This window comes from Euprymna scolopes, chromosome 43 (assembly GCF_053919585.1).
Source record: "Euprymna scolopes isolate OS-2025 chromosome 43, ASM5391958v1, whole genome shotgun sequence".
Taxonomy (NCBI): Eukaryota; Metazoa; Mollusca; class Cephalopoda; order Sepiida; family Sepiolidae; genus Euprymna; species Euprymna scolopes.
In genome coordinates, this window is record NC_136524.1 from 19,796,715 (window position 1) to 19,816,714 (window position 20,000).

Genomic DNA, 20,000 nt, shown 5'->3' on the forward strand with positions numbered 1-20,000 from the left:
AAAATTTGTTTGATTTGGCAATGGGTTACCTGGATTCTGCTTAGGCATCAGATCTTGTGGGATTATTCATTCTATATACCCTCACAAGCATATTTGATACTACGGTTATCGGCCTATATAGAGATGATGGACTAGCTATAATAAAAGGCTTCAACAGTCAAGGGAGATAACTTTAAGAAAATAATATACAAGGAAATGAAAAAATTGGGCCTAAAAGTAGACGTATTAGCTAACATCAAAATAACAAACTTCCTGGACGTCACGTTAAATTTAGATAAAAACACATATGAACCCTACTTAAAAGATAACGCTAATCCAATATACGTCAACCTTAAGTCCAATCACTCACCATCAATTATAAAAGAGATTCCTAACTTGATCATGAGTAGACTCAGCGATGAAAATGTATTTAACACGTCAACCACTATCTATGAAACAGCCCTAAAAAATAGTGAATACAAAAATATTGATATCAAATATAAGCAACAAAACACCAATAACTATAATAAAATTAAAAGAAAAAGAAATATAATCTGGTATACAGCGCCATACAATCAAATGTTAAAAACAAAACTTGGCAAGAAATTTCTAGACTTTTCCGCAACCAATCCCTTATGCAAAATTTTCAATAAAAATAACAAAGTTATCCTACAGCTGCTGCAAAAATTTAGAGATAATTAAAGCACATAAGAAAATATTAAATAAAAGCAATGAAAACAACAGCAAAATAAACAATAGAAAAAAGTGAACACCATGAAAAAACTAAAATTAACACAAAAGACACATGTAACTGGTAGAAATAATAATAATAATAATAATAATAAGTCAACTCCGAACAATACTAGAAATAAATATTAAAATACTAATAACGAACAAGATAACTGCAACTGTACATACCGCACACTTTGTCCACTTCAAAATAAATGTCTAACCAAAAGCATAGTTTACCAGGCCACAATATTTGCGAAAGAAAGCCCGAATAACGAGAAATATTACATAGGTATGACTTCCTTAGATTTCAAAACTCGATATTATGACCACAAAAGTACATTCAATAATAAAAAACACCGTATGAAAACAATTCTAACAAACAAATACTGGGAATTCAAGGAAAGCGGACATTTGCCGGTAGTGGAATGGAAAATAGTAAGACAGGCAAACACAGTTAGAGACCTAGACGATCCATGTAGATTATGCCTTCATGAAAAATTTGCTATCCTATATTTTAAAGAACCCCAACATCTATTAAACTGTAGGAGAGAAATAGCGAACAACTGTGTTCACAGGATGAAATTTACTCTAGGATAGAGATACAAAATAATTTAAAAAACTAACAATAACAGTAGAAAATACACAAATAAAATAAATAAATAAATAAACATGTATATGCATAAACTATCACACAAATATATATATATATGTATATATATATATATATATATATATTTATCATATAAAAAAAAATAAAACATTTAAACTAGATTTAAAAGAGGTCAGGACACTAGATATCTACGTTAAATAGAACACACAAAGGAATGGGTGAATTGGGCCTTTGTCCTGTAAGTGCCTGCTCATTGGCTGATTAGGAAAGGATGCGGTGGATACAAGAAAGCTGATTGGCTAACTAAAAACTCAATAGAAGGTGTGTATATAAAGCCTGATGAATCCTAGCGTGGATGAAACATGGATTATTCTGTGTAGCTTAAGTTAATTTTATAACTTACTATATATATATATATATATATATATTATATATATATATATTATATATATATATATTATTATATATATATTATTATATATATTATTCTATATAAATATTATATATATTATATATATATATTTATATTATTTATATATATATATTATATATATATCATATATATATTATATATATTATTATATATATTATATATATGTATGTTATATATATATATTATATTATATATATATTATATATATGTATGTTATATATATATATTATATTATATATATATTATATATATTATATTATATATATATTATATATATATATTATATTATATATATATTATATATATTATATATATATATTATATATATACATATATATTATATATATATTATATATATATTATATATTATATATATATTATATATTATATATATATACATATATATATACATATATATTATATATACATTATATATATATACATATACATTATATATACATTATATATATATTATATATATGCATGTATATTATATATATATTATATTTCATAGTATTTGTTTTTATTTTCTCATTAAACTCATGAGCTATGCAAACAACTTTTCGTTTTAATAATTTTGTTTCAATTTTGTTTGAAATAATGAAAGGAAATGAAGTAGTTACAAGAATAGAGCCTTCTCGGATGTTGCAATGTTCAATAAAGCATGTAGATTTCGCTCACTGCAGTATGTTTGTGCTAATAGCATTCTAAAAACAGTCTTGAAGTATTTGCTTTTTTAGCCATACTGATAAGCTGTGACACAAAAAAAAACAATGTATAAGTGTATAGATAGTCATCCATGGGCACCTGTTACATGTATCACGGCTATTGAATGTGCATAGACATGCTTTCCCCAATGATCAGTTCTCAGAACTGTTAACACTATTCTGCTGAGACTTGCTCTGATAATATACAAAGTGGAACAATAAAATTGTCGCCCTAGAAAAGATTACATAATTCTATTCCTGTTTGATGAAAACCGGTTTTCGTTTTTTTGTTGCAGACTATCTACTAGTTGGGCGGTTTTATACAAATAGAAGTGCGATAGGAGCCCTCTATCATGTCTGAAAGTGACACAATGTTCAACGAGCAGGATCGGAAATGCACTGCTGTACAACTCATACTCTCTACCGATCCAAGTTATAGCAATAAGACCATAGCCAACACCCTTAAATGCAAATCCAGATGGTTCAACGCTGGAGGGCACAACTCAAATAGAGTTTCCGACCACAATTATGGTCTTTGATGTGAAGGCCACATCATGCCACCTCACATCTTCGAAGTCGGCTTGAAAGTTAACACCAAAGTGTACCTAGATGTGCTGAAGAGTATGGTGATCCCTTGGTGCAATCAGGTGGCTACTGGCAGACCCTGGGTTTGGCAGCAGGACTTGGCACTGGCCCACAAGTCCAAAGAAACTTAGGCTTAGCTTCAGAAGGTCTGCTACAACTTTATACCCTTCTCTCACTGGCCCTCCTCCTTCCTCAACCTGAACCCACTGGATTACTTTGTTTGGTCATACATTGAGAACATCACCAACATGACCTCCCACAACACTGAAGCCAGCCTGATTGTCATCATCTGCCGAGTATTCGCCGAGCTTCCGCTGGCACTTATGAAAAAAACATGCTCCCAGTTCCAGACATGTATTGAGGTAATGATTGAGAGCGGAAGTGGTTACATTGAACCAATGTCAGCTCTACTACATAATCAAGTTGCCTGAATTGATTTTATAATAAAAGTTTTAAAATAAAGCTGTAGTGTTGTTTCTTTAAGGTAACAAATTTTTATTTTTCCGCCATATATATATATATATAGAGAGAGAGAGAGAGAAAGAGATAAATTATAGCACTTATGTGTTCTTGTTTATGCTTATCCTACCTATATAGAAGAGTAATGCTTTATCTTAAGTGGAAACCATTATTTCCCCTATCATAGAGATTAATTCATATATATATCTATATATATATATATATATATATATATATATATATATATATATATATATATATAATTTATCAAAGGCAATACAATTCAGAGCTATAACAGATCGGTACAAACTGAAACAAATTAAGACATAATGCAAAAAAAAAATGCATATATTTCTATATAAATTAAACAATAGATGTATGTATGTGTGTCTGCCTGTATATAAATATTTAAATACTTAAACTACTGGTCACATGACACTGAAATTAACAGGAAATAGTAATCATACAGCAGGGATGATTTATAACAAATAAAATCTTTGTTTGGATGGATGAATATACAGACATACATCTGCAAGTTGAAATGTTCATTTCTATTTTGACATTTCTATTTTGACATTTCTATTTTGACATTTCTATTAGTTTGCACATGAGTAAAATAATCGTAGGTAAAAGTGTCTTCATCTTATAACTTTCTTATCTATCTATCAGGTTATTTCAAATGGTAATGAACGTTACTGGAGCATTAAATGAGGGAACGCAACTAGAATGCTAAATGTTTTGGTTTTGATTCTAGCTGATGGCACCCAAGTCATTTTTTAACTTTTGAAATCAGTACTATATATATATATAGACAAATATTATTGAATAGCACGGAGTTATTCAGTTTTACAATTTTTATTTGTATTCAACTGCCCAATAGGAGAGTGTATCTCCAATACTAGTAGCTAGATTGGTTCAACAACTAACACATTGTCGCGAAGATTGACTCTCCACCTCTCTGACTCTAGCTCCATATCACAACATTTGAAGGGACATGGCTGCCACCATTCGGAATTTCAAAGAATTATGGTAGAAAATACAAGAGTATTGCAGAGTGAGAGAAATGTAGGCGTTGTACATCATTAAAACAAAGAAGCTTCAGATAAATAATATTAATTATGAGTGCAGCCGAAACGTTTTGAAATGTTTGGGATAAGTTTTGAATGTGTGTGTGTGTGTGTGTGTGTGTGTGTGTGTGTGTGTGTGTGTGTGTGTGTGTGTGTGTGTGTATAAATATATTTAATATTAAAAAAAATGTCTGCTCACCTAACTTGTAACAAGCTACCACGTGACTATGAAAAAATGTATATATATATATATATATATATAATTTAAAAAACAATTTCTACATTTATTTCTACAATATGCCTGAGGATGATAGAAGCACTTCTGTCGAAAGCGCTTGTGATTATGGATCCAACTTATACAATTTCAAGAAGAACACAAAAAGGACTATTCTGAGATTGGAGAAGATAAAAAGGAAAATTGTAAAACAGAATAACTCCGTGCTATTCAATAATATTTGTCTAAATAAGAAAATGCTGCCTAAATATACACAATGGGGAAATATTTTTTCTCTTCCTGCTGAACAGTGTGCAAATGAGACCACTAAATGGTTCAAAACAGCAATTGAAACACATGTACCTATGCGGAAATTTTATAGCAAGCCCCACTCTCCCCAATGGTTTACTTCTACTTGCACAACTGCCATTGCTCAAAGGCAGCATGCATACTGCAGATTTAACCGACATAAGTCCAGTTCAAACAGACAGAAGTATATAGAAGCTAGAAGTAACGTTAAGAAGGAAATAGCGACAGCTAAGAGAGAATTTCTTGAAACCACTAAAAAACGCATTGAAGCACAAAAATCAGGAACTGGTGACTTCTGAAAAATCTACAACAGTGTAGTAAATAATGGGCAATCAACAATTCCCCCACTAACCAACAATTACAAGGTTGTTTGCTCAGCAATCGACAAGGCTAATATGCTTGCCAGCCGGTTTGCCTCCAACTCCACACTGGACCCTTCCAACCACCCCCTGCCTGACTTTCCTTTGCGGACAGACGCCACGTTAGACGATCTAAAAATTACCCCTGCTCAGTTGCATGCTATTATAAAAAAACCTTGACACCTCAAAAGCATGTGGGCCTGATCTCATCTCAGCCGTGCTATTAAAAAAGTGCTCAGCCAAAGTAGCTCCAGTTCTCTCCAAACTCTACATCAAATGCCTTAATGAATCATGCTTTCCGGGCTGTTGGAAAACTGCTTCTGTGGTACCAGTATTCAAGAATTCTGGCGAAAGAACCGACCCATCAAATGATCGCCCCCTTAGCCTCCTCCCACTTTTCGCCAAACTATTTGAGACCCTAATAAACCATGCTCTAGTCCGTCACCTTACAGATGCTAAATTTCTGACTGAAAAACAATATGGATTTAGACAAGCCCGTTCCACCGCAGACATCCTCACTGTAATCTCTGAACGTATATACCATTCACTGGACAAAGCAGGGGAGGGCAGAGCGGTAGCTCTAGATATATCTAAGGCTTTTGACAGAGTATGGCATCAGGGTCTCCTCAGGAAAATTAGATCATACGGTATCACTGGTAGAATACTTAACATAATTAAATCCTTCTTAGATAAGAGAAAAATCCAGGTTGTCCTCAACGGTCATACATCTAAACAATATGATATAAATGCGGGAGTGCCTCAGGGGTCTATCCTTGGATCTCTGTTATTCCTAATATTTATTAATGACCTCCCCGACAAAACTGCCTCTGAGATGGGTATATATGCTGATGACACCACACTCTATAACAGGCATGAACACATAACTTAAAAAAATGGCAAAAACACTAGAGGATGACATCCAATCTGTAGTGGAATGGGAACATAAATGGATGGTCACATTCAATGCTGCAAAGACTAAACCGGTTTCCTTCAATAATTACAAGAAACCTTCTCTGCCACCAATAGCAATGGCCAGTCACTCCCTATCTGAGAATACATCTTTCAAACTGCTTGGCCTAACATTCGCAAGAAACATGAGTTAGAACAATTACATTGAAAACATTGCTAGGGCCACTGCGAAGAAGGTAAGCTCTCTCTACCGTGCTAGAAAACTACTGACACCTGAAAGTATCCTGTACCACTATAAGGCCACCATTCGCCCATGTATGGGGTATTGCTGTCACATTTGGGCTGGTGCATCCGCTGCTAGTCTCTCGCTCCTAGACAAGGTTCAAAAGAGAGTCGCCAATCTGATAGGCCCTGAACTGGCGTCTAAGCGTCAGCCTCTGTCCCATCGATGAAACGTTGCATCCCTCTGCCTGTTTTACAAGTATTTTAATGGTGAATGCTCTGACGAACTGCAGACCCTTGTGCCCCCACGACATAGACACCCTAAACAAACCCGACAGGCAGCTAAATTCCACCCCCACGCAGTAGAGATCCCTAGATGTAAAAGATCTTTCTACTCCAGTAGTTTCTTCCCCAAAACCGCTAGACTCTGGAATTCCATTCCAGGTCCTGCTTCCCCAACCGTACTGACATGCAGAAGTTCAAGTGTAACATGAACCGACATCTTGCTGCCCAAATCCCTAGATAGTGGCCCAGTAGTTGCTGCCCCTGATAGTAGTCTCCTACACCAAAGTGGCAATGTGCCTTGTTTGGTGTGAAAATGTAATAATAAAAAATAAAATATATATATATATATATATATATATATATATATATATATATATAGTTAATAAAACATGTTAAAAAACAGTTTGAAAAAGAGTTTAAAGCATATTTAATTTTAAAAAGGGAAGCACAAAATAAGTGAATAGTCCTTAATCCACAGAGTTTCGAAGAAATACTTTCCTTCTCATCAGATTTAACAAAATGCGGGATCGGATTTTGCTTGCAAAAGTATTTAATGAAACTACAAGTAAGTCATAGATCCGTGGAATAATTCACAAGGAAAAGGGAATATTATTAAAAGAAAGATAAGATGTGCGTAGAAAAAAGAAATGGAAGGATTTAAAACACAACTGTCAAGGCTGGGCTGAATTCAATGGAGAATTGGCCTTGTAATAACGAAATCTATATGAATTAAAAAATATTGAGTATATTTTACAACTGGCAAGGTCGAGCGTCTCCCTGCTAATTGTATTAAAAGGTTAATTTACATAGCTTGTTCCACCTTTATACGGTTTGATTTGCTTCAGTTTGTTGCGATCCGTTACACCTCTGATTTGCATTGTCTTTTATAAATTACCTTTATATACACGGTAGACAGTGCTTCAAGCAAACTACATCATTTTCAGTAATTTTTGTGAAACTAAGAAATACAGATATCTGAAATAAGTTTAATAGTTGTTTTTTGTGTGAGGGAAACTCAAACCAGTTAAGATAACCTCTTAACTAGTTGAGTGAGTGAATTATTAATATCACTTACCATCGTACAATGTTTTTGAAATTAAATGCTTAATAATCATCCTTGTTAGATGGACTAAAATCAGATATCATAAACAGACTTATTATTAAAAGATCTATCAACAACATTATCTGATAAAAGAAATATAAATGTAGTTTTGGATATGATTTCCCAACTTCCAAACTCCATGTATATAAAGACATCATATAAAAAAAAATTCATCCATGAAAGATTCAGGAGGACCATCACAGAGATGGGTGGACTAGATAAGGGTTGAAACTGGCATATCGCTCCTGATTGTTGAAAGACTGACATATGATCGTGATCGCTGGTGCAGGTTTGTTTTCAAGTATGTTGTGAAGATCTCTAGAGTATGCAAGTCAGTCAATTTAAATTAAAATACTTCCACCTGACTATGTAAAGATTGGCTAAAATTCTCTCTCTATAGTATATAAAGTATTCCCAAAGTCATAAAAACATTGATAATTCAAAAAACTGTTTATCTGAAATTTTTGCATGATGGCTATTGTTATCAAAGAGCATCAGATTCATTCATCAATTTTTAAAAATCTGTAGTTGGAATTCTGTCTAAATACGAGATACAAGATTTCATTGGCTTTACAATATGGACCAAGTTGTGAGTCTCTACAATGAATAGAACCAAAGTTATTACTATCACTTTTTCTATGACCTTGACCTTTGACCTAGATATTCCAAAATTAAACCAGTTCTAAGGTAGGCCATGACTGATATTTTGACCAAGTTTGGCGATGATTGGTTAAGCAATGTGAATGCTAGCCTGTACAAAACCAACTTCACATATAGGACTAATGCTAACAACTTATGTAGTAAACAGATTGTTTTATTGTTCATCATTTGGGAAAAAAATCCTCTTTATAGAAATTTGCATTGTAATTAGCGTGAACACTGTTTCATTTTCAAATGCAACTTGAAAGGGCTTGGTTTCATTGATTCGTCCAGAAAGTGTTTTAGCATATTGATGATTTTCTTATTTCCACTACCCATTTTATGCATAGAGTTTGCATACAATGGAAATATAATCTAGAAATATTGAACACTGTGATGCTTCATAGTCAACAGCTCCTTTTACTATATTCATCCTCTCAGCAACATCTATTTTCTCCACAATTCTCTAATTAGCAGAAATAATCCCATTCAGAATTCTAAACACTATTTATAAACTTTATAATGAGTACACCATCGTTTCATGATGTAGTCATTGCTCTGGCTTATGCAGCACAATCTCATTGACACACTAGTTCTTGCCAGATCACCAAAGTTAAGCAACGTTGAGCCTGACCAGTACCAGGTGGGTGACCATTTGGGAAGGCGAGGTGTTGTATGTACTATGAGGTAAAATACCAGGTTGGGAAACTGGTGCAGTCTATCCTTCACTCGAGGTTAGATGGGCCTCTCTTAAACTGTTGTAGGCAACCCATCTAGTGATGGCATCAGAATTAAAAAATACTCTTGATGGGCAAAGCATCAAGTATTCAGCTATGGACAAGATTTGAATTACACTACAAACTCATGTAGTGAACTCAATCTTGGCTGCGGCCACATGTTATGCTTTTTGCTTTGGCTTTTTTTACAAAATCATCTACTTCTTTATTTCTCAAGTTTTCTATATTGAATTTTCTTCCCAGTGCCATGGGTTTCATTAGGCTATTGATGTTTGGTAATTCTTCCTTTGGATCTGTAGTTTTTTCTTTGTTGTTTTTTATGGGTTTTTTTTTTCAAATGTTCCTCTAGTTCTTTCAAGCATTCTAGTTTTCCACTTTTGCTTTCATCAAAGTTTTTTTTTTTTTTTGTTTTTTTTTTTTGTATGGATCTTTCAAAAAATTCTTCTCATCACTTGTTCTTTTCTCTTTTCCATTCTGCTTTCCTTCCCTTCCACTCTGTGTTTCTTTATTTCTTCATAGAACACTTTTAATCCTTCCTTTTTGTATTCTTCTGCCTTGATCCACCGTGATTTTAATTTTTCTTTTCACTTCATTGACCTTGATGTCCTTTCCTTATCTTTATTCTCTTTCTTCTGTTTCTCTAACCTGAATCATTTTCTTCCCTTTTCGCATATTGTCTCCGATAGTTTTTCCGACTTTTCATCAGTTTTTCCTTTCATTTTTCCCAACTGCAATTTCTTCCAAACTTTTGAACACCTAATTTTTCATTTTCTTTCGTTTATTATCTTATCCATCATCTTATCCTGCTTCAGCAACAGTTTCTTCTGACCATGGTTTGAATACTGAGGAATTATTCTTAACGTCTCATGATTTATATATTAGTTTTTATTGGCACAGTGGATAAAGGTGTTGAATCTCTACAGTTCCAGGTGACCAATCTTACTACCAAAGCAGGCCAGAGGTTTAGTTGGCCAAAAACGTGCTGCGACAACAACTATGAAAAGCAGTAATTACTGGGAATACACTTACAAGATTCAGCATTCCTATCCCATTGCGGTTAATCACGATTTGTTGATCTACACTGCTAAACATCTTTTCTACTGCACTTACTCTGGTGAATTCTGACACCTAAGTGAACTGCCTTCCCACAATATTCAAAACCTGTTACATGTTCATTGTCATTATCTATTCTATTCCGAGTCCATTTTTTGTGTTATCCATCTGTATTGATCCCTTAATTTCTCTTTATTATCATTGTTGCAATCATTATCCTAAATCTGGGGAGCAAACCCATTTTTTCTCAGCATCATGTCAAACATCTCTCTTCTTTGTCTCATCTTTCTGGGTTGCCTTTTCAAGCTGTTTTCATTATAAAATTATCAAACACTGAGGTGCTTCATAGCTAGCAGCTCCACTCTTGGATCTAGGCAGTGGCATCATCAAAAGGATACTATACCAACCAGTTTCAGCATCCTCGACTGATAATACTGATATGGCAGCATCCTTCCATGCTGGAGTTGCCGTTATTTGATCTCGTTCACATTTTAATAATAAATAAGTATGCAAGACAAAGATTTCTAAATATAGAGTGCAAATGCGAGTTTTCTGCTTTTAAGTAGAATTCTACTTTTTTTAATCCAGAAAAGGCAGATTTCTGCTTAAATTCATGAAGCATTCCTTTTGGTCAAAATCGACTTCTTTTTTTTTTTTCTTGTAATAAGAAAATGTTGATTTCTACCTGAAGTCTTACTACCTTATTTTTTTCTGTCATTATTTGGCTGTATTTTATTTCGCTTTCTCTTTCTCCCATTTTTTTTTTTTTCACTTTTTTCTTTCTTTCTTCTTGTGTTTTATTTCTTCTTTCTCTTGTCTTCCTAATCACAGTTCTTTCTGAGAGCTGAAAATGTTAACTTTCCTGTGAAGGCTAAGATTCCAAACGATTCCTGATTATGTTTAATGACTTTTGTTTCATTAAAGAATGACTTCGTGTCTCCTTCCCACATGCATGACCATTTGATGTATTTCTATTCATTTTGACTATCTTAGATGAAAGTGGTTTAAGTTTAGGAAAAAAGTTATTTTTTTCGCTGCCTCCCTCACACCAAATAGTGAATTCCATCTCGATTTCAGCTATTTTTGCCATTGCCTACTAACATCCCAATAGAATAGGTCAGTGTGAACTGTATATTGCTAATTTTTACAATTGTTAGTTGATTGATATATAAAGAAAGAAATGATAATGTTTTCTTTCGTCAGTATATCGAATTCTAATATATCACTTTGTCACGTAAGTCACAGATTACCATGAAACTTTTCAGAGCAGCACTCAATCATGGTGGACAAACGGCCAAATGAAAACACATTGAGAAGCAAACTGAATACTTATAGGCACTGATTGGCCTAGAAGTAATTGGCTTTTTTAGTGACATGCATCACACCCTTTATTTTCTTGATCAAGAAACACAACAAGTGTGACAATATATCACATTAAGTGACCCATAAGTCACATATTATTATGAAAGAGTTGAGCAACACTCAATCATGGTAGACACATAGCCAAACAAAAACAAACTGAAAAGCAAGTCAAATGATTGTATACACTGATTGTCCCCCAAAACATGCCGTTTTTTGTTGTTTGTTTTGTTCAACCCACCAAACAATGCATATTGCCACGAAAGTGTGAAAGGATACTGTAATAGAAGCCATATTTATAGTAGAACAACCTGGGTAGAGAGTTTGATAGAACTGATTGGCAAAAAAAAAATTGGTATCTTTATTGACATGCATCATATTTTCTCCTTTGTTGACCGAGGCAAGACAAGAAATAGTTTGTATGGCAATTACACATGTAAATAAATGTACGCAAAATGTATGTATGAATTCTCTACATGCATCGTACGTATTAACAACCAACACACATTCCCTCACTAGAACTATTTGCTGTTAATAATGTATTCTTTCATTGCTGTTTTATTCTGTGGATATACTAAAGTGAGGGGTACACATTCTAGATGCATCCATTCAATCTCGAAAGACAAAGGATACCCTCTGCAGGGGCAAATGTATGTGTAATTGTGAGGCAAGAGTTGGGCTTTTTTTTTCTGCTCTAGCATTAATATCAGAAGCCTACTTTTTCTATTTTAAAAATTACTAAAATGGACTTCTTAATATATTGTAAGGGTCAACCTAAGAAAAGAGTCATTTTTCTTGAACGGAATGGGAAGTGATCGCCAGTGGTTAAACTATTATAATTCCCATCGTACTTTATTCCATCTGTAAAACTTTTCACTTTGTTGTTGCATCATTTTTATGTAATTATTGCACAGACATCCATTTTAAAACCTGTAATATATACTCAGTTATGGATATGGAAGTGACTTTATGAAGGTTAACTAATTTGCATTTGAGCGTTCATTTCTTATGGTTTCTTATTAGTTGATTGGTTTCATTTTACTATTGCACTCAATTCTATTTCTGTATAGTTTCTACGTCATGCATAATTGTGCAGAATTGAAGATGAAAATATTCATATGAATATAAAAAATATATTATATATATAAAAACATGTTTTTTATATACATAAAAAACATGTTTTTATATATATATATATATATATATATATATATATATATATATATATATATATAAAAATAATTATTGCATTTAAAAATTAGGCCACAGATGAGACAACTGAAGCAGCAAACCTGAAGCTGGCCTGCAAGACACTGTATATACAAAATATATACAAATGTAGGCAAATTTCGGCATATTTTATTCGCTTGAAAATATAGGGGTTTTTTTATTACCAATTGTCATAAAATTTTACCCATAGAAAAAGTTCAAAAAGCTTGCAAATTTTCATGTAGTTTTGTCCCATAGAACCAAAGGTTTGAGCATTTCAATATTCCATTTGGCTACTAGCACAGATATATACACATATATATATATTTATTGATGTACCACTTTTTTTATAAGTTCCAAATCACAGCGACTATTGAAACAGACGTCATCAATCAGCACACATAACTGATGCAGATTACGCAGACGATATTGCTTTGTTCACAAACAATACTGCTAATGCGCAAACACTGTTACGTAAGCTGCAAATGACATTGGTCTCCACATTAATGCAGATAAGACAAAGTTTATGACTTTCAATGTGAAAGGAGAGATCAGGGCTCTAGTTGGATCAACACTGAAAGAAGTCGCTGAGTTTACGTATCTGGGCAGCAACATAGCTTCCACAGAGAGAGATATCGAAATTCGCATCTCAAAAGCATGGGCCGCACTGGATGGATGAAGTATACTTTACAACTAGGTAGTACCAGGCGGCTTGCTAGTAAATGAAGATTTAAATATTACTATTGACAGGAGATATATACTTGTGTATTATGTTTTTCTGAACTTTTTTGTCTAATTTAAAGTTAGGATACATCTGGTTACGGTAGAATATGTTGATGTAGTTAGAATTTTTTAGCTAGTTGTTATTAGTGTAATCTAGATTTTTAATTGTTAAATTGATTTGTAGATGATTGGGGAATTGGTTGTTAATTAATTTCTAATTGTTAAATTGATTTGTAGATGATTGGGGAATTGGTTGTTTTCATTCATAGGGGAAGACTTTTGTTTGAGATCAATTTTGCAGGTTTACTAATATATACATTATATATATATATATATATAGAGAGAGAGAGAGAAATAAAAAAGGAACAAACCAAGTTATGTGTTCATCAACGTTTCATCTTTATTTCAAGACTTCCTCTGAATGAATGAAATTAAGAAAACAAAACACCAGTACAAATATTAGAAAATATATTTTTGATGTAATGAAATGTATGACCCGGTTCCATTTTAGAAACGAAAAAAGTTGTTGCAAATTCAAAAGAAAGGTAATGGGGGGGGGGGCGCATAGAGTTGTGAAAGAGAATAAGATTTTTTATTTTTCTTAATTTCCAATGATGAAAAAAAAAAAAAGAAACCACATTTCTCGTTTCTGAAATGGAATATATATTTTCAAATATTTGTACTGGTGTTTTGTTTTCTTAATTTCATTCATCCATAGGAAATTGTAAAATAAAGACGAAACGTTGATGAACACATAACTTGGTTTGGTTTCTTCTTTTTTTATTTCTCTATTTTGTCAGAATACTATTTCCATTATTCTCATCACACACACACACACACACACACACACATATATATATATATATATATATATATATATATATACAGGGTGACCAAAAAAAAAAAAAGCTAAATGGACGCCATCTAGAACATATGCTGTAGAACGGAGAAAAAAAGGCCAAAGACCCTAGTGTTTTGATGTGATGCTTTGAATATAATAAACTAGTTATGACCAAAGTTTCATTTCATTCGGACAAAACACGGGATCTAAAAAGAAACGGGGCCTAATTAGAGTTGTATATATCTATAGAGAGACAGAGAGAGAGACAAATTTACATGATCGCGACACTGGACATGCTAATGTTTTGGATATATGCTTGGTTAAAACCACAAGTCCTCGTCAGACAATTTAAAAGTTCTCAAAAAAAAAATGTGTATATTTTTATTTTTGCATTTTTTTTATTCAAAGCTTCTTTAGACTATATATCTATATATATATATATATATATATATATATATATATATATATATATATATATATATATACATATATATTCAGTTTAACATCCATTTTACATGCATAGAGCAGCTTTTAGAAATTGACTTCCAAACTAACCTGTTATCTCTGGCCAGATCTTCATTTATCCCTCTTTCTTTCAAGTCCAATTCTTATTACTTCCTTCTGTGTTTCCTTTGGATTTCTGTACTTTTTTCATTTTTCTATATCTACTAATCCAAGAACTCTTATCCCTTCTTTTTATATGGCCTTACCATCGAAGTCTTCTGTTCTGCACACATCTTCTATCCTATCCAGATTTATTAATCTTCCTCTGGTGTCATCAGATCTAAACCGGTCTAAAGACTCATATTATACATCTATCTTATCATTCTCATATCATTTTTTTCATGTATCTCCTCAACACTTACTGGCCAGGTTTCACTTCCATAAGTCATCACACTGCATACACATGCTAGCGTATACATGTCTAATCAATAGTGGTAATGCTCTGCTGATTAGTTATGGCAAAAGTTCCCTGAATTTCCTCCATTGTTCCTCCAACAATCGCCCCCTTAAGTAAGACACTTTATCAAATCTCCAATCCTAACAATTACTACGATACTATCCCATTGATTATTGTGCACGCAACAACCCTTATCCCCAAGTGGCTTCCGAGCCTTGATAAGTGGTAACCTCCATGTAAAAAAAAAAATTCCTTTTAATTCTTGCAATTATACTAGCACCACTCCACCCTAAACAAATATTGCAAATACTGACCCAACTTTTTTTATTATTAAAAGTGTGGATCTTTTCTTGCTTCTCATCGTACATAGTGGACGATGTCTCAAAAAGTCGAATGACATGAATAAAAGGCGATTGATAAGATAAGTCGTTGCAAGAAACAAATGACATAAATGATAAAAAAGAGAAAGGAGAGGAAGGAGAAGGAAGCCGGGATATAGCAAATGCTGACCCAACGGGTCATGTGTGGTCTAGTTTATTTTCATTATAACCTGTATTACTGGAAAAGGCACTTTAAAAAATGAGATTATGTTTCCTCTATGTGTATTTACATGGGTGTGGCAAACGTCCAGGTACTGAGAAAACAGAGATCAGGTTTGTGTTTCTTGTTTGAGTAATACACGGTAAGTGCCACACAGAATACCTTCTTAGTTGCAGAAAGTTTTGGGCCTTCTTGACAAGACTGCAGTGGCTGTAGCCGAGTAGCATTGTGAATACTTTATCGATGAATACTGATTAGGGCCTCCCTAAGTGAACTTTTATGTTTTTTTTTCTTTTTTCTTGTTGATTTTCTCTCTCTCTCTCTCTCTCTCTCTCTCTCTCTCTCTCTCTCTCTCTCTCTCTCTCTCTCTCTCTCTCTCTCTCTCTTTCTCTCTCTCTCTCTCTCTCTCTACCTCTCTCTCTCTCTACCTCTTTCACCTATCTCGCTCTACCTTTCTTTCTGTTATATCTCATTCAATATAATAGAAAGAAAATAAAAGAAAGCTGACTATCTACCCCCCCCCCATTTTTTTTTTTTTTTTTTTTTTTTTTATATTTATCATGCACTAATTTGGTCATAACATTAAGTAGACTCTCAGAGTCACACGGGTCACATTGAATTGGATAGTGCAAGGTTTATAAGTGTATTTTGTGTAGTTTCTGATTTTTAGCCTGACACACACATACAGAATTATTACTTTATATGAATATATATTACTCTATATACATTTTATTAGAAATATATAAATTATTTAAATTATTACTTTATATACAATTTATTAAAAACTAGCGGCTGTGCCATGTCAGAACGCACAATGCCGAATCAAACACAAAATCGAGTACACTCAACATCGTCTTACTATCAATACTTACCCTGTGAACCCTGTGAGTATGAGAAATTCCCATATGCACAAAACAAAATCACTGGAAAAACAAAAATACCCTAACTAAGGGTAAGGATAATGAGCAAACTAAGGGTAAGAATGATGAGTAAAATGATGGTTAAAATATTACGAACTTGCCAGGATTCGAACCTAGAATCTTCTGATCCATAGTCAAACGCATTATCCATTGCACCACAAGTCCTGTCCGTATGCCGGAAGATGTTACCACGACTGTATACAGACAGTGCTAACTTCCATTGACATGGGCAGGTAACCTTTTTTACAATTGCATGAAATGGCCCCAAAACCATTATTTCAGGTTTTTTGTGTGACTCGGCGTTGTTTGTTATGAACCATATATGGATAAGGAAAATCTACGGAGTCACACCATTCAGAGAAAAAAAAGAACTTTTCAATTCGGTGCATCCGTTCGAAAGTTTTATTGATATATATATATATGCACACACACATAAATAAATAAACAGAATTTTATTAATAGCATAGATATATAACTTATTTAATTATTTAAATTAATAATTATTTACATTTTATTAAAAATATATAAATTATTGGTCTATAAGTTTACTATATGGTTCTGATTTTTGAGGTGACCAATGATAATGTGTATTATTTTGACTAATGTTCTCATCTTGACTGTTATTTTTACAACGTTTCAGCCGATGTAGCTTCTAACCTACTATTGGTGCATCTTGTTGAACTCAAGAATCTGCACAGAATTTCAAACAGAACCTTTTAATTAATCCACGGGGGTAGCATGTTCTCGTTTCGTCAGCCATGATTAGGGAGAAGTAGTTTGCAATTGTGTCACCCACACTAAGGATTGAACCTTCAATCTTCAGAAGAGTTTAACTTACAACTGAATTTACCAAGTACTTTATCCACTGTGCTACAGATCCTTGTGGATAGGAGATCAGAGGTTACATCGACCAAAACGTTACATGAATAACACTCAAGATGAGCACAATATTCTGAATAATCCAAATGATATGAAGCTGACTATAGCTATATAAACGATGGCCTAAGAATTATTTAAGATCATGAGTAGGTGCTCTCATATTAAAAATAACTTACTTTACAAACCTTAATGTAAAATTTGTATAAAACTTTTTTAAAACATTGAGGCCAGGTTCATTGGCAACCATTTGCTTATATCTGTATTATAGCCTTTTTTCTGACTATAAATGGTTGATCTAGTGGCTGGCTATAGATACATATGTGACAGGCTATAAATTATTGAATTTGCATGTTTAAAATCTTGAGTAGTTGTCACAGTAAAATATCCATTTTTCCATCCTTAATATCATATTAAGTCGCATGCAAGCAACTCTATAAGTCGGTCGGTCTGTCCGTAACACTTTTGTGCTTGGCCTTTTTGGTTAAGATCAAAGTCTGTTGTTAATAGATGCTGTTCTTAGCTTTTTAAGCTTTTCTTGGCCTTTTGGCTAGGATCGGAATGTGGTGTCTGTTCCGGCAGATGCTGCAGGCGGGGAGCATATGTGGGGGCGGCCCCACATGTGGGACCTTGATCAGTGTGGGGGCAGCCCTTCATGCTAGTTGTCGCTGTCCGGCTCCCCTACTCCTCGGGGAGTTGGTCCCCATTTCCCCTTCACTCCTCGCATTGGGAATCGGCCTTGTGCCTAATTTGCTCGGTGGGGGAGCAAATAAATACCGCTTTTCTTGGCCTTTTGGCCAAGATCAAAGTGTAGTATCTGCCGGAACAGATACTGCAAGCAAAGACCATATGTGGGGGCAATCCCACATATAAGACCTTGGTCAATGTAGGGGCAACCCTTCACACCAATTGTCACTATCCAGCTCCCCTACTCCCCGGGGAGTTGGTCCCCATTTCCCCTTCACTCCTCACATTAAAAATCGGCCTTGTGCCTAATTTGCTCGGTGAGGGAGCAAATAAATACTCTTTTCTTGGCTTTTTGGCCGAGATCAAAGTGTAGTATCTGTTCTTACTACATGCTGTACTTATGTTTATAACTTTGTAATATAAAGTGGGGTATCACTTTTCTGTATTAATTTAATGTAAAATGATCACCCACTTTACAACCAGTCAGTCTCAAAGACATTCAAGATATTCTCCAGATCATTCAAGTTGTTTTTGGAGGATTCCAGTTATTTTTTAAGCATTCAAGCATTCTTAAGGTCATTCAATTCATCCTTAAGTTCATTAAAGTCATTCTAAGTCATTTACTTTTTATTTATTTAAGTCATTTCAGCCCATTTTTCGGTCATTTTAGTTTATCTATTAAGAATTCCATGTCAATCCTACATTCACACATTCATTCATTACACGAGAGCATGCGACTAATGGCTATCGGCCTTGTTTTAATATAAAACTTCAAAACAAAGTGTTAGGCATGCTTTCCTTAGAAACAATTTTTTATGTGTGAATCATAGCCTTTTTTTTTTCTGACTACAAAAGTATAGAGTATAAATAAAAACAAAAACTATAGAGTTCAAGAAAAAAATTAAAATTTGTTTAATAAGTTGTGTGACTATTATTAAACATAAACGTAAAACACAAAAAAGAATAATTAACCAAACAATGTGTGTCTAGCAATTTTTATTGATCATTTCTTTATCTCTCTCTTTCTCTTTATATATATATATATATATATATATATATATATATATACTCATGAGCAAAAAAAATGGGCCAAGAATGAAAGGAAGGAATTGATTTTTCAATATTTTTTATATGAATTTTTGTTAATTTTAACTGAAAATTTCTATTTTGCAGATCATCATTATTATAGCATATAATAATAATAAGTGAAAAAATTAATCCTAAAAATGGTAAGACCACATCTTGGCGAGGATATAAAAAAAAACGAATTGCAGGATTAAGGCAGTCCAAAATGACTTACAAGCAGATTTTTGATATTTTAAGAAAAGAAAATGTGAAAACCTCTCTTTCTGCAGTGAAGCAAATTGGTCAAAGGTTCGAAGTCGAACGCTTGGTAAAAGGGAAATCTGGATCTGGTCATCCTAGAGCATCCACTTTGAAGGACGACCACATGCTTAAATTAACTGTTTTGAAGGATCAAAAGAAAACTTATATTGGCAAAGAATTCAAAACGGGTTGGAAATTTTTTCTTGATATAGAATAT

General features: G+C 33.4%; 1 protein-coding gene and 1 pseudogene across 1 annotated transcript in view; both read left to right on the plus strand.

Annotated features, from left to right (window-relative positions):
- The window catches only part of LOC145268221 (uncharacterized), a 339,574-nt gene that overhangs the window by 220,928 nt on the left and 98,646 nt on the right, over positions 1 to 20,000 (plus strand). The gene's annotated exons all lie outside the window — the stretch shown is intronic.
- On the plus strand, positions 18,794 to 18,930 carry LOC145268472 (U2 spliceosomal RNA; annotated as a pseudogene).